Source organism: Castor canadensis, chromosome 3 (genome assembly GCF_047511655.1).
Source record: "Castor canadensis chromosome 3, mCasCan1.hap1v2, whole genome shotgun sequence".
NCBI lineage: Eukaryota > Metazoa > Chordata > Mammalia > Rodentia > Castoridae > Castor > Castor canadensis.
The window spans coordinates 163,057,276-163,072,632 of record NC_133388.1 but is presented as its reverse complement, the minus strand read 5'-3'; positions in this window follow the sequence as shown (position 1 = coordinate 163,072,632).

Sequence of the window (15,357 nt, the reverse complement as noted above, 5' to 3'; positions counted from 1 at the left end):
GCTTCTGGGAGGACCCAACCTAAAGCGTTCCCTCCGTTAAATATTCTCATCACTCATTTATTAGATAGTAAATATTAGTTCACCCACTTCTTGTATTTAAACTGTAACATAGAAAGATTACTGTTTTAAGTATGATTAAGACTTCTTGTCTTAAAGCGTTAACTCTTGGTTCAACTGCAGTTTATAAGGTTTCTTTTTGCTAAATTTGGCACTAATACTATTCACTCTGAGATTTAAAATTTCAAGTGATTGTTCACTTCCCTCATGGCTCTTAACTCTCCCTAGAAACTCTGAGCAACTTAAAAACAAGTCATGGCATTAAAAATTATAAAAACAATATAATGACATGGAAAGTAGTTTAGAGCTGGGCATGGTGGTGTGAACCTGTGATCCTAGCATCCGGGAGGCTGAGACAGGAAGCAGTATTGTGAATTGAGGCCAGCCTGGGTTACATATGGAGATCCTGTCTCAAAACAAAAAAGCAAACAAGAAGTCATTTCAAAGCTAAAGATAATTTCCCATAATGCTTTTTGTCCTAACACAAGAGCTGCCATTTTAGGGGCCTGTATCTCCCCCTCTGCTTCCTGGTCCCTTCGTAGCTCCCTTTTTGCTAGAGGGTTATTTACTGTTCTGTCTGTGGTAGGCCTGAGCTGCAAGCTATTAGCCCTGGAGGGACATCAGAGTCACTTCCGTTGCACTTAAAAATGACCAAGGCCCAACCCTGAGCTGGACTGCATCTTTTCTGAAGCCCAGATACAGAACTGAATTGATCAGACTTCTCAAAATATAGTACTTTACCACCACCAGTCATTCATAGTACCTGTCTTATTTTATACCTTATTTTTGGCCATTCATCCCTCATCTCCAGTCCTAGCCTCCTGCTATGGGAGTTTAATTCAGGGGTTCATACATGTTCTCAAATGTGTATCAATTCTTATAAATACGTAGTGTTTAGGTATGGGTGTTTTTAATGTATGTTATGTAAATTTCACTATTTCTTATCTTTTCTCCTTCATATTATGTTTAAGGTTCTACCCTTGTCAAGGTATAAATTCTGCACAAGGTTTGTCATCTGACTTTCTATTCTCTTAGTGGTGGTTGTCCACAGGACCTTCAATTCTCCCTAGGTGTAGCAGTTCTCAGTGACCATCCTGTGGTGTGTGTTCCCTTCTGGGCCTGTACAAGGACCCTTCTGAGTGTGTTCCTGTAGTCCTTAGTTGGTTCAGATGAACAGGCAGGGTTAAGGACCACTGCCATCCTTCAGTGAGTCTTACGATCTTTTGAGGTTTTCTGCACGCTTTACTTCTTCAGGACTAATCCCTCCCCTGTTGAAATCTGAGATTCTTGGCCTACTTTTTTTTCTCCATAAAAGTCTCGCTTCAGGGACTCAGAAATACCAAAGTAGAAATGCTGGATCCTATCTTAAATGTGGCCTTGTATTCATTTTCTGTTGTGACTATGACAAAGTATCACATACCCGAGTGGCTTAAAATAACACAAATTTATTTTCTTCCAATTCTGGAGTCAGAGGTCCTAAAAATCAAAGTATTCGTAGGACTATATAACTTTCGCAAACTGAAGGGGAAAATCCATTTCCTTGCTTTTTCCAGCATCCAACGGCTTCCTGAATCTTTGGTTCATGACCCCACGCCTGGCATCACTCCACCTCTTCTTTGTCATCACATCCCCAGCTCTCGGATGGGACCTTCCTAAGGACCACTGTGATTACTTGGGCCACCTGGATAATAGTGGATAATCTCTCCATTTAAAAATCCTTAATCATACGTGTACACTTGACTTAATGTATTTTGCAGTTTAAAGTAACATATTCGGCAGGTTCCAGGAATTAGAACATGGGCCTATTGAGGGAGGGAGTAGTATTGTTCTGACAATGAGCTAGAGCAGCGTTTATGTGTAGCTCTTCCTGCCCTTACTCTCAGGCGTCTACAAATTTCCACCATCACTTAGGTCAGCCTTTTTCCTCCCCCCGCCTTCAGTGAGGTGTTTTCATACTTTTGTCATATGGTTTATTTTTCTGCTTTTTTGTTTTGTTTTGTTTTTTATGTAGTTCAGGCTGGCCTGGAAGTCAAGATCCTTCTGCCTCCAGAGTGCTGGGATTACAGGTGTGTACTACCATGCCTCCTCATATAAAGTCTTTGTCACAGTCTGCATTCTGTCCTATAATCCCGTAACCTCCTAAATGACTTTTTAAAATTGTGCATGTTGGGTCACTCTTGTGCTATAAAGTTGTATGGGTTTTGACAAATGCACAGTGTCCTGTAGCTACCCATCGTAGTATCATACAAAATAGCTTTGTCACCTCACCCTAAAAAGTATCCCTTGTGCTTTACCTAGTCAACTGCAACCCCCCCACACACTCACCATCACTGATCTTTTTATTATCTTTATAATTTGGCCTTTTCCAGAATGTCCTATCATTGAAATCATACAATATATAGCCTTTTCAGATTGGTTTCTTTCATTTAACATGTGCATTTACGTTTCTTCTGTATCTTTTGGTGCATAATAGCCCATTTCTTTTTCTCCTGGAATAATGTGCAATTATGTGAATGCACCAGCCTTTGTTTATCCCTTCATCTATTGGTGGACATCCTGCTTGTTTCTAGAGTCTGAGATCATGAATAAAAATGCTATAAATATTGTTCTTGTCCTCTTTAAAGTTGCCTTTTGCTTTTTGAATTGTCTACTAAGGTTAAAAACTAAAGGTTCAACTACCTTTTTCTAGCCTATGATTTTTCTGCTGACTTTATGATTTGCATCCCAATATTTAGACATGTAATTGGATATATCTATGTTTTCTGTCATGAATTCTGGGTGCTTTGTCTTGCTTAAGTTGCTTTCTTCATCCATCTCAAGTTTAAAAGATGTTCTGAATTTCTCTTCCATTACATATTTCAGGACTGTACATCAGTTTAAACAAAAGAGATAGAAGAATAGCAGAGGGCTGGTGGGGGGTGGGTAGTGACTTAGAGAGGTGTAGCATTTGCCTCTGAATTCTGAGTGATCCATCACTGAGTTCTCTAGGATCGGCTCTAAGTAAGATTTGCATGGGTCTCTTTAAGCATCGTAGTTCTAGAAGCAAAGAGCTATGTAGCCTAGTCAGGAGTGGTGGTGCATGGTTGTGATCTCAGCCCTCTGGGGGCAGAGGCAGGAAGACAGTGATTTTGAGGACAGCCTGGATTAAATAGTGAGATTCTGTAAAAAAAAAAAAAAAAAAAAATCTATGTGGCCTGACTTTGTAGAATATAAAACAGACTCTGAGGATGTTACCCTGAGTGCATCCATCCTGTCCCTCTCCCCCTTTGTTTGTTTGCTCCATATTTATCTCTTCCCCAGACTGTAAGTGCCATAAACTTGGGGACTAGGTTTATCTTATTGGTATCTGATTCCTTGATGATAAGCAGGAAGGCAGGGAAGGAGAAAAGAAAGGGAAGAGGGAGGAAGGGAGGGAAAGAGGGAGGGATAGAGGGCTAGTTATTTTCCATTAACTCTAAGGTCCCACTTTAAGTTCCTCTCTGCTCTGCTGTAGGCACTAGGTGGCTCACCTTGTTGAAACCCATCACCAGGGCTCCTATGCCTTCTGGTCTCCCATTGGAGACTACTTGCTGGGTCATCCTTCTGAGAGAGACAGCATCCTTCTAGAATGAAAGTCCAGCCCTGGAGCCATCCCAGCCCAGGTGAGATAGAGTAGAAGTCTGAAAATTTTGGGACTCATAAGAAAACATATGATTTAATATTGCACTTCAGATTGACCCTAGCTTAGGGACCACCCTCACCTGGCCTGGGAACCACCCATGCTCCTCCCACTCATTGATTATTGGATGGGAAGCACCTGGTTCCTCCTTTCCCCTAGATTAGTGTAAGTTTTAAAAGCACCTGAAGAAGAGAAGCTCACTCTCTCTGCTTCTCAGCTCCCACCTGCAGTTCCCTTCCCTAACCTTCAATAAACTCCATTTACCCCCACGTGTCCTGCCATGAAGTGTGTTCCCTATGGGACACAAAGACCTTGGGAGTCTTCTGATCACAGACTGCACCAAAGCTAACACAAGTACCAGATAATGAAGAAGATTCCAGCCATTTGGGTGATCCCAAAAGGAGTGGAGACAAAGTATCCAGGCTGAGGGGAAAAAGAAGCTCACAAACCAGAGTAAAACTATTTTTAACCCACTTTTCTTAGTTTTGTGTAGGAAAATGCAATTACTGGTGAAGTTTGAGTTGAATAGGAAGGGGATCTTCTCCCCAAAACTTCCAGACTGGAGATTCTGGATATTCTCATGCTTGGTGGTGTGGCGGGAAGGCAGGGAGGGGGAAGGGAGATAATGAGAGATAATGAGTGCAATATTGAAACAGAAAAAACTGGAGTTGAGTAATGTCACCTGGGGTGAGACCAGAGAAAGGTCACCTGGCCCCAGAGGTTAAAATGGCAAATGAAATAATATGTGACGATGTATGGGACAAGCTATACCCCCTATTTCTGTAACCTACTCTAAATGATTTATAAGGGAAGCCCCCTTTGTTCTCAGAGCTCAGCCTTTGGATGTGAATCTGCTAAGTCACTGCCAACCTACTTAATAAACTTGCTTCCTGAAAGCTTTGATGCCATCTCTCTGTCTGAGCTGCCCAACATTTCTTGGGGCTTGTCCAGAATTTGGGGGGCAGTGTTTTCACCTCCTTGTTGCTGGCTGAGGGTCCCCGGCCCACCAGGGACCACCAGATGTGAGGGAGCCTCTCTTCTGGAGAATTGAGGAGGCAAGTTTCGGTTGCACAAAGAAACCCAGAAAGGCTCAGGAGCCAACTTGGGAGCCCTGCTCATCAGACTAGTAAGAACCCAAGTTCTAATTTAGTCCTGCCATAGGAGGCAGAAGGGGAGTCTGATCAACTCCCAGTAGAGACATCCGAGTGATGCCCTTTTTGGGGGTGAAACCATGTCTCTCAACTTCAGGGAGAGGGGTGGTGGTACTGTGCTGTGTGAGTGTGTGAAAGTATGAGCCTGAGACGCAGCCCAGCTATGAAGCAAGTGCAGAGTCCTGATCCATGGGTCTGTGGTGAACCCATATGGTCTAGGGTGAGTCCTAACAAGGCCTCCAGTCTGGGGTTTATATGGATTCACTATGCCTAACAGATGCCTAAATCCCCGCTAGTGGAGTGGCTGGAGACAGATGAAGCAAGTGGTGTTACTTGTTTCCTCCTGCATGCCAGAAAGGAGGACCCCTTACCTCCTCTCTACAACCCTCATTCCTTCTGTTTCTGTCTCTGTCTGGCCTTCTGGCACAGGAGGAACGGGAGGAGGTCAGAGTAAGAACACCCCCTTAGGGTGCATGCTTAAGAACTTTAAAAAGGGATTTAATGGAGATTACAGAGTCACACTGACTCCCGGCCAGTTTAGGACCTTCTGTGAAATAGACTGGCCTGCTTTTGGTGTAGGATGGCCCTCAGAGGAGTCGTTAGATAAAGTCACAGTCGATAGAACTGAGCCTTTCTGGGTTTCTTTGTTTGAGTTTTTGAATGCTTGTAGGGGAGCCTGGACACCCAGATCAGTTTCCTCATATTGACTGCTGGCAGGATGCAGTCCTCAGTCGGCCCAAATGGCTACAGCTCCATGTAGGGTCATGGTAACCAGGGTGGCAGCAGCTTCCAAGTGCAGGAAAAAATGTAAAAAAGCCAGAGAAACCCATATTAGTGGGGGACACCAAGGAGACCCCACCCCCTTATGTGCCACTGTACCCACTTTTGCCACTCCCATCTGCCTCTTCACTTCCACCCTCAGAAGGGAAAGCAGCATGAGATGGGGAAGCCCCAGCAGCAAATATGCCAACAAGGCTGAGCCCAGGAGTCCTTGAGACTGCAACTACCCCACCTTCCTCAGGCCCCATGAACCTCATGCTCACTCTGAACCCACCAGTCCTCACTCTGCAGCCCTCTGTGAGACTGACCCCTAGGTTCAACCAGGAACAATTGAACAGTCCCACTACGGGCCCAGCCTCTGCCCCAGAACCCACCACCCTGCAGATGCCCCTGAAAGAGATCCAGGGACAAATATATTATGACCAGCATGGTCAGATACAAGGAGGAAGATGGACATTTGTCTACCAGCCCTTTACTGCCACAGACCTCCTGAGTTGGAAGCACCACACCCCCTCCTTCATGGAAAAGCTTCAGGCTCTGAATGATCTAAAGCAGTCCATCATTCAAACTCATAAGCCCACCTGGACAGACTGCGACAGCTTCTTCTGGCTCTATTTAATAATGAGCAGTGATGCCGTATAAACTTGGTGGCTTTAAAGTGGCTGGAAGATCATGCCCCTGCCGACACTTTACTCTGATGTCATAGCAGCCTTAAAGCTGAGAGTGCCTGAAGCCATGGTTCTCCACAGGAGGCAGAATGGTGACTCTGTGCCTCTAAGAAAGAGATTCCTAAGATGCCTGAGATTCCCTTTAAGATTCCAGGAGTATGGGCTGAGAACAACCCCCCCATTTGCCACCCCCCCAGACTGGCTTGGAACATACCTCTGGTGGTGGTAGAATTAAAGCCGGGATCCATTCCTGTTAGCCAGAGGCAATACTACATTCTTCGCAAGGCCCAAATTGGGATCCAAAACCATCTTGACAGACTCTTAAAGTATGGGATCCTTCAGCCTTGTCTGTCTCCCCGAAACACTCCCTTACTGCCTATTCAAAACCCAGGGACTGAAGACTTTAGGTCAGTTCAGGACTCCATGCAGTCCACTCAGTGACTTTTACTTTACACTCTGTGATCCCAAACCTGTACACACTTTTGGGCCTTATTCCAGTGGAGACAAAGTTCTTCACCTGCCTGGACTGTAAGGACACATTTTTATGTACCCCCTGGCCCCACAGAGACAACCCATCTTTGTCTTGTAATGGGAAAGTTCTATTACTAGAGAGAAGGGAAACTATCTTGGACTTGGTTGCCACAAGGCTTCAAAAACTCTTCCCTATCTTTGGGACTGCCTTGGTCAAAGACCTAAAGGCTTTCTTGGCCAACCAGCATGGCTACACACTCCTCTAGTATGTACATTACCTTCTGTTGTCTAGACCATCTCAGGAGAATGGTATGGCAGGAACTCACCTCCTCTCCCTTTTGTGGAAGGCAGGATATAAGGTTTCCAGAAAGAAAGCTCAGATTTGCCAGATATTGTCAAATACCTCAGGTTTCACCTGTCACAAGGACAATGTATACTGGGCTCTAAGAGGAAACAGGCCAGCCCCCAAGACCTGTCGACAGATTAGAGAATTTCTAGGAGCTACAGGTTTCTGCCAGATCTGGATCCCCAATTACTCTCTCTTGGCAAAACCCCTGTATGAAGCCACAAAGTGGGGAGAATGGGAACCCATGGTATGGGGGAAAGAGCTAGAAAAGGCCTTTAAAGAAATGAAGAGGACCCTCACAAATGCCCCTGTTCTGGGCTTGCCAGATGTGATGAAACCCTTCTTCCTATATGTTCACGAAAGACTGGGGACAGCTGTAGAGGTCTTGGCCCAGCTGTTAGGTTCCTGGCATTACCTGGTGGCCTATTTATCAAAGCAACTTGATGCAGTTTCCTGAGGCTGGCCATCCTGTCTGCGTGCCCTGACAGCCACTGCCATCTTGCTGGCTGAAGCAGACAAACTTACTTTGGGACAAGAACTCACAGTCTGAGTTCGCCACTCTGTTTTGACTCTTACGGAATGTAAAGTAAATTATTGGCTGACAAACTCCTGAACGATCAGATATCAAAGCATGATATGTGAAAACCCACGTATCCAGCTAGAGGTTGTTAAGACTCTAAACCTGGCCACCCTATTGCCGCTTAACTCAGGCTGCCTGGAGCATGACTGTTCAGAGGTTATGGATGAGGTGTTCTCCAGCTGGCTGGACTTGACTTATCAGCTCATTAGTCATCTGGACAAGGGCTGGTGAAGTGACTCAAGCAGTAAAGTGCTTGCCTATCAAGAGTGAGGCCCTGAGTTCAAATCCCAGTACCACCAAAAAATAAAAATCACTTCAGTCATCTGGATGTTGAATATTTCACAGATGGCAGCAGTTTTGTCCAAGATGGCACACATTTTTCTGGATATACAGTAGTGACTAGATGCTGTCATTGAAGCACATCTGCTCCTAGTCGGGACTTCTGCACAAATGGCTGAGCTCATTGCTCTCATGCAGGTGCTCCAGCTCGCTGAAGGAGTGCAGGTAAATATCTATACAGACTCTAAATATGCCTTTACTACCATTTGTGTCCATGGAGCCCTATGGAAAGAAAGGGGGCTCATTAATTTGGGAGGAAAAAAGGTTAAGTATGGACAAGAAATTCTAGAATTGCTAGAAGTTGTATAGGTCCCTAAATGAGTAGCATTCATGTACTGCTGAGGGCACCAGACGCGGGAGACAACAGCTGTTTGGGGAAACCAAAAAGCTGATAGGAAAGCCAAGTGAGCAGCCCTCACAGGAGGACAAACCTCAGTTTCACTGACAACTGCCTTGTTCCTGTGCCCCTTATTTGAATGGGACTCATGGTATACTTCATAAGAACAGGCTTGATTTGAGAATGAAGGAGGAAGTTTCCTGCCAGGGGTGTGGTGGAAATTTGCCATGGCCGTATTGCAATTACAGAGTTGCTGGCTCCCACATTTGTCAAGCAGTTCCATGAAGGAACTCACGCAGGGCAGACAACTCTCAAGACCACCTTGGCCCAGCATTTTTATGTCCCCAAGCTCTCCAGATAAGTAAGACAGTATGTGAGAGGTGCAGTCTGTGTGCCAAAAACAATCCCCAACAAAGGCCAAGAGTGAGTGCCACCCCAGGTACAAAGTGTTGGAGGAGTTCTTTTTGAAAACCTGATTGTGGACTTTACTGAGATGCCATGGGCCAGAGGATGTAAATATTTGCCAGTGTTTTTGTCTGCACCTTCTCAAAATGGGTGGAAGCCTTCCCTACTCAGACTGAGAAAGCCTGGGAAGTGGCCAGGTGCCTGTTAAAGGAAATCATCCCTCGGTTTGGAATACCCATGTCTATTGGATCAGACAATGGGCTTGCCTTCATGGCTGAGGTGGTACAGTTGGTGGCTAAGGGCTTAGAAATAATTTGGAAGCTGCACACGGCCTACCATCCCCAGAGTTCAGGGAAAGTAGAACGTATAAACAGGATTCTAAAATTGCAATTGGAAAAACGATGCCAGGAGACCCAACTACAATGGGATCAGTTACTGCCCATAGCCTTACTCAGGATTAGATCTAGCCCCACCACGCAGATCGGTCTCTCCCCTTTTGAAATTCTTTTTGGGTGCCCACCCCTTTTAGTCAAGGGCTTGTGAGGGGACCTTCAGGAAATAGGTGACCTCGCCCTGAGACAGCAGATGCAGGCCCTTGAGTTGACGCTCTCGAAAATCAATGACTGGGTAAGAGAGAGACTCCCCGTTAGCCTGACAACTCCCACACACCGTTATAGACCAGGGGATGCTGCTTGGGTAAAGGAATGGAATATTCAACCACTAAAGCCCCACTGGAGGGGCCCTTTTGTCATTGTTTTATCCACCCCTACCTCAGTTAAAGTAGCAGAGATGGTTCCCTGGATCCACCACAGCTGAGTGAAGCCAGCTTCCCTCGAGTGGGAGCGCATCCCTGACCCAGCCTCACCATGCAAGATCACCCTCCTGAATACCCATGCCCTTCCCCAGCAGAACTCTGCTTCCCAGGAGCCCACAAATGACAAGATGTCAGCCTTCCTCTAGTCACTCTGGAAGCTGACTAGTTTATGCACAGCAGAAGCTTAAGGGGTTGCCCATCTCACCTTTGAGGATGAGTCCCTTCTGTTTTTCTTCTTGCTAATTTTGGTCAGCTCTCTTCCTGGGGACCCCCAGGCCTTGGACTGTGACTCATGTATGTACACTATTCAAGTGGAGAGAGTTGTTACCAGAACTCTGGTTTTCCATACTTATTATCCTTGTGCAGGTATAGTTGGGTCATGCACCCACAACCATACCACCTACTCAGTGTGCTTTCGTGATGGTTAATATGTCTATTTTAACTTCATCTATCACCCTTGAGAGCAATGGCTAGAGGTCCTAAGCCTCACCAGCACTGGGGAGCTTATCAGCCAGACACAGGTTCACAACCCCAAAGGCCAGTATCTGTCTTTGATGTATGTGCTGTAATTGCTAAAAACTGTCTATCGACCTCAGGGTATTAGTAACACCTGTGGAGGCCTGGCCTGGGAAAAACATATCAAATATGATAAGTATATGTCCTGGGGAGACAACCCTTGGCCATGTAATGACGCTGTGAAAATATAAACCCCTAGATCAAGATGATGTTCTTTGACCCAGAATGGGTTCTGGCATCAAAGGGGGGAATATGACAGGAAAGCAGGGAGGGGAAGGGAGATAATGAGTGCAGCACTGAGACAGAAAAAACTGAATTTGAGAAATGTCATGTGGTGTGAGACCAGAGAAGGGTCACCTCGCTCCAGAGGTTAAAATGGCAAATGAAATAGTATGTGACCATGTGTGGGACAAGCTGTACCCCCTATTTCTGTAATCTGCTCTAAACGGTATATAAGGAAAGCCCCCTTTGTTCTCAGGGCTCAGGCTTTGGATGTGAATCCACTGAGTCACTGCCAGCCTGCTTAATAAACTTGCTTCCTGAAAGCTTTGGTGCCCTGTCTCTCTGTCTGAGCTGTCCTACAACAGTGATTCCCTTTCAACCAAGAACAGACGTTATTCCAACCATGTGGGGTCCTGTCAAGTCCTTGAGGCCCTCTCTGCTGTATGGAGAAAAATGACCTACTGGAAGAGCTTCCACATGGTAGACCAGTTGCCTCAGGTACAGAAACTGCTAGATTTCAAACAAACACCCTTCCTGTCATCCTGGCTTGAAGACATCCTGGTTCCATTACTGTCACTTTCTTTTAAGCACACTCATAGCCCTGGAATTATGGACCTTGTCATTAGTTGAAGGCCAGATTTATGAGCCATCAAGGTGTGGGTGTGGTAGGATATCCAACTAGTTTGTTGACCTTTATGTGACTAATAGTGGACCAGGGCTTGGTGTAGCTTAGGGGGAAGGCTGATATTCAAGTTTAATGGTCGAATTTTATACATTTATTAGGATCCAGATGCCTAAGCAATAGAGGCATTTTGAATTTTGTGTTCTATATTTAGGGACAGGAGCAAAGACATACCATAATACTCCACTGGAAGGAAGTACCTCTGGGTTAGCATCAAAGCAGTTGTCCCCTAAGGGTCACTTCTACCCTGATTATCCTCTCATCCTCCATCTCCTAACAAGTCCTGTGATTCATCCAGGCCTCTGGAGGAGCTATAATAAAGGCCTCGATAAAGCCCCCACCTCTCCAGAGTTGATGGAACTCATCTGGGTCATCCAGCAGCCCCTGCTCCCTCACCTCTCATACAAATCCACTGTCTTGTGGCTTTAGTGTAAATTTTCCTGAACTTTCAACATAATTTCCTGATCCCAAGGGCTAAATCAAGGTGTCCCAACCATTTTCAGTCTGTGACACTCATATGTGGGAGAGAGGGGAGCAAGACAGAAAAAGGAATTTCTGTGTAGAGAAAGAATATTTACTTTTGTTTTCCTTGGGGTTTTTTTGGAGGGGGATAGGTAGAGGAGTTCTGAGTATCCAACCTAGGGCCTCATGCATGCACTGAGCTACACTCCCAGCCCCAGTGCTGAGGGTGTGCTTTGGGGTTATGAACATTTCACTAAGTAAAACTATTTTACTAGAACTGAAAAAAAGCCATGAGTTGCCAGTGAGCTGGCAGCTGCTGGGTGAAGCAGGATAGATAGATGAGGAGACAGGCAAATTACACTGTTTTAATAAATATTTAAGGGGATGAACTCTGACATTAAAACAAGGAAGTAAAGGCTGGAGAGCCAGAGCAGTTAGCTCCCTCCCATCTCCTTTTAGATGCTAAATTATAAATACTGGAGCTACCTGCTTCTGCTTTCCTCTTTGAGATGTCAAAAAGCTGCAAGGGTTAGAAAATAATCATGTCTAGCAAAAGAAAGTGCTAAAGCTCACCTATCATCCCAGTGTTCCATGTAACATCTCCATATTTTGCCATAATAAATAGCTCCCATCTAAGTGATTCAGACCATTGTCTAGTGATTAGTGCTACAAGATTTTCTCTTGAGAATGTGTATTTCTCCACCTTAGAGCGTAAAGATTCTAGGAAAGGACCACATTCCTGAGCTTGTCTCCCACCCCTGTACTGCTAGCAGGAAATGTCATTTTTCTCTTCTCTTTAAATTTCTTCCTACTTTATCCTGTTGTACTAAAATAAATCCTTGCTGAAACTTTCACCTTGTGAGACTCGTTGTTGTGAGACACCTTAAAATACTTTTCATGTCTGTGAACATGAAAAGGACCTGTGATTTTGAGTGGAAACTGGGGAGCTGTGGAAGCCCCCTCATCTGTCCTCCGGTGACATAAATTGGCAAGCCAGCCAAGAGTTGAATCTCATAAAGTATGGAAGTGTTTAGCTTTAGAACTTTTCTCTCTGTTTTAACCATGGTGGAGGTTTCTTTTACCTCTCCTACTCCATTGCCTTCTCCTATCTCCTTTCTCAGACTAGCCACCTGGGTGAGCACAACAGAAACAAAGATGAATGAGGAGCAAAAGGAAGGGAGAGAAGTCCCATTGTTAGTTTTCTCAGCTTCCGGAGTGACCCACAGCATCCCGGGGCTAAAAACATAAAAAAATCAATTGATAATCTAAGTGACATGTGACTGAGGTTTGGAACAGCTTCTGTCCTAGATATTTTTTCCACCTAAATCTAAATTTCTAAATCTGTCTAAACTCTCTACTAACAGTTAACTCCTTTAAGTCTTGCTTTCGAGATGAGATGCTTTTCCCATCACAGACAGGACAGGGAACAGGTTGCTGCAGGCGGCAACCATGGACTGGCCCGTTTGCTCTTCTGGACAAGACACCACATGGTCACGCTCTCAGCCTCATGTATGCACAGGCTGGAGGTTTTCTGTCTGACCTTTTCTTCATTTCCTACAAATGCCCATGTGTATAAAATTGGGACCTTAGTATTCCAGGTTGTTACATTAGCTAAAAGGCAACAAGGCAGCCTCCTTCTTGGATTCTGCTATGGATTAAATAAGGCATTTGAGTTTTTATGATTATAAGGGGCTCCTTCCCTGAAGTTAATTCTTGACAGGCTAATTTTTTTTCTGCCTTTTCCATGCTTACTAAGATAGCCAGATATCACCACTTTCATTGGAGGTATCATCCCTTTTTCCTTGTGTGACATGCAGATTCTGATTTGAAAAACTAATTTCTTGTTTAAATTAATAGGATGGTTTTATGCACCCTGTATCCTTTTTCAGGAGGAGGATATAGGATGCCAGCTTTCCACCCAAAACTAGGCTCCCTAAATTTACTTTAAAAGGTTTGACTAATAACAAAAGTGCTGTAACCCAAGGTAAACTATTATTGGAGATAATTTAAAAAGCACCCTCTAGGGGTAAATCTAAAAGAGGCCATTTTAAGTTAAGATCCTGTTCTTTAATCCTTGTTGTGTGTCTTAATATGCCTAATAATGGGAACCCCTAAAGGATGGGAAGTCCAGAGACCCAGCAATAAGGACTGGGGAGGGGCAGTGATTAGGTAGGGACGCCTCCATAAAAATCATTGCAGGTGTAATTAACCATTAAGGGTCGAGACGTCCATCATGAAGGGTATGGAGTAATTGTTCCAAATAAAGGGAACAAGGCATTTAGGAAGAGGGAGAAGGAAACTTCCCCAACCCCCTGGCAAACAGTTCCATATAAGGGAACAGATGTAGCTATGCACAGCTCCATTTCTGTCTTTTCTTCCTTCTTTCTTCTCCAGGCACAAATTGAGAGCACAGGAGAAAACGCAGCCCTGGCAATTCTCCCTTAGGATTTTATGAGTGCTGTTTAGTGTGCTAAAATTTTAAAAGATATATTATTATTAAGAATAATAATATATGCCAAACCTAACATTAAGACGCCTCAGAATTGGGCCTTAAAAGACTCCAGTTGCAACTTCGGTATTTTGAGCCATTTGTGTTACTTTTTAACTGATTTGAGTTTCTGCAGTTTAACAAGGAAATTTGGATTCTGTTTTGGTCTTTAGCAGGGAAGGGATGGTACCTATTAAAACCGAAAGTTTAAAGATAGCTGTTCTGATTTGTGTAAAAATTAAAGGCCCTGAGCTTATCTTGTTGGTGCCCTGAACCTGTCTTGTTTTGCTACGCTAAGGAAAATTCTAACTTACACGTGGTTTAAAAAGCTTTCTGTGAGTGCTAATTGTTTTTAATGTGTATTAGTGTATGTCTATCTTGTGTTTATGATTGACTTAGTGGAGGCTAAGATTCTAAAGGCTGCAGCAACCATCTTATTAGAAATTTTCTTCTGCTTCAGCCACCAAGATAAGCCTGTAACCAAGTGAGTTCTTAAACAGCACTGGGCACAACTTAATTTGCTTCTAGAATTCCAGCTCATTTATGTGTGCTTTCAATGACATTTTTTTAGCATACCCAATTCATAAAACTTGCTCATATGTGTGTGTGCACGCACGTGTTTGTATGTATACTTACATAAACATGTTCAAAATGGTTTTTCAACTGTTAATAAGGATAATGTGGTTATCAAAAATAGGTATTCAAGAGGTACCTTAAGTATTTAGGATTAAAGTAAAGATTAGTTTTAAAGGGAGCTATATAAAACTGCTTAAATATAGTGCACAAGTGATCTTAATGTGTTTCTATTGAAATTATAATTCAGATCCTACTCTTAAAGTATTTGAGTCAGCTAACGTGTACTTAGAAACAGTCATTTAAAAAATAACATTGCTTTCTTCAGGTCTTTATTAAATTATAAGATTAACAATACTTTATTGTATTAAAAATTTTTATTTAAATTCTTAAACATTTGATTATGGGAAATAAGAAAAATATAAAAAGGTACTGGGTATGTTTTTTGGGGGAAAAAGTTGAAGGAAAAAAGAGTGTGCTTTTGGATAAAAAAGGATTTTGTAAAAAGTTTGTCCTAAGGAGGGTAAGGTCAAACTGACAAAAGTATCCGTATACAGGTCCTAAGTAAGTCTTGAAAGTGTACGATGGAGTTTATAAAAGTTTATGTGTGTAGTTAAGTTGACTGTAATTTAAGAGTTATCTAAAGGAGTTCCTAAAGTCAGAAATATAATTGTGACAAAGTTAATATCTAATTCTCTACCTTAATTTTCAAGATAAGTAATTGCTTGTATTTTGCTCACTTTATTAGGCTTTTAACTGGGAAACTGAGCTCTAACTAAATCAGCTTATTTAAGTATCTGTCTTTTCC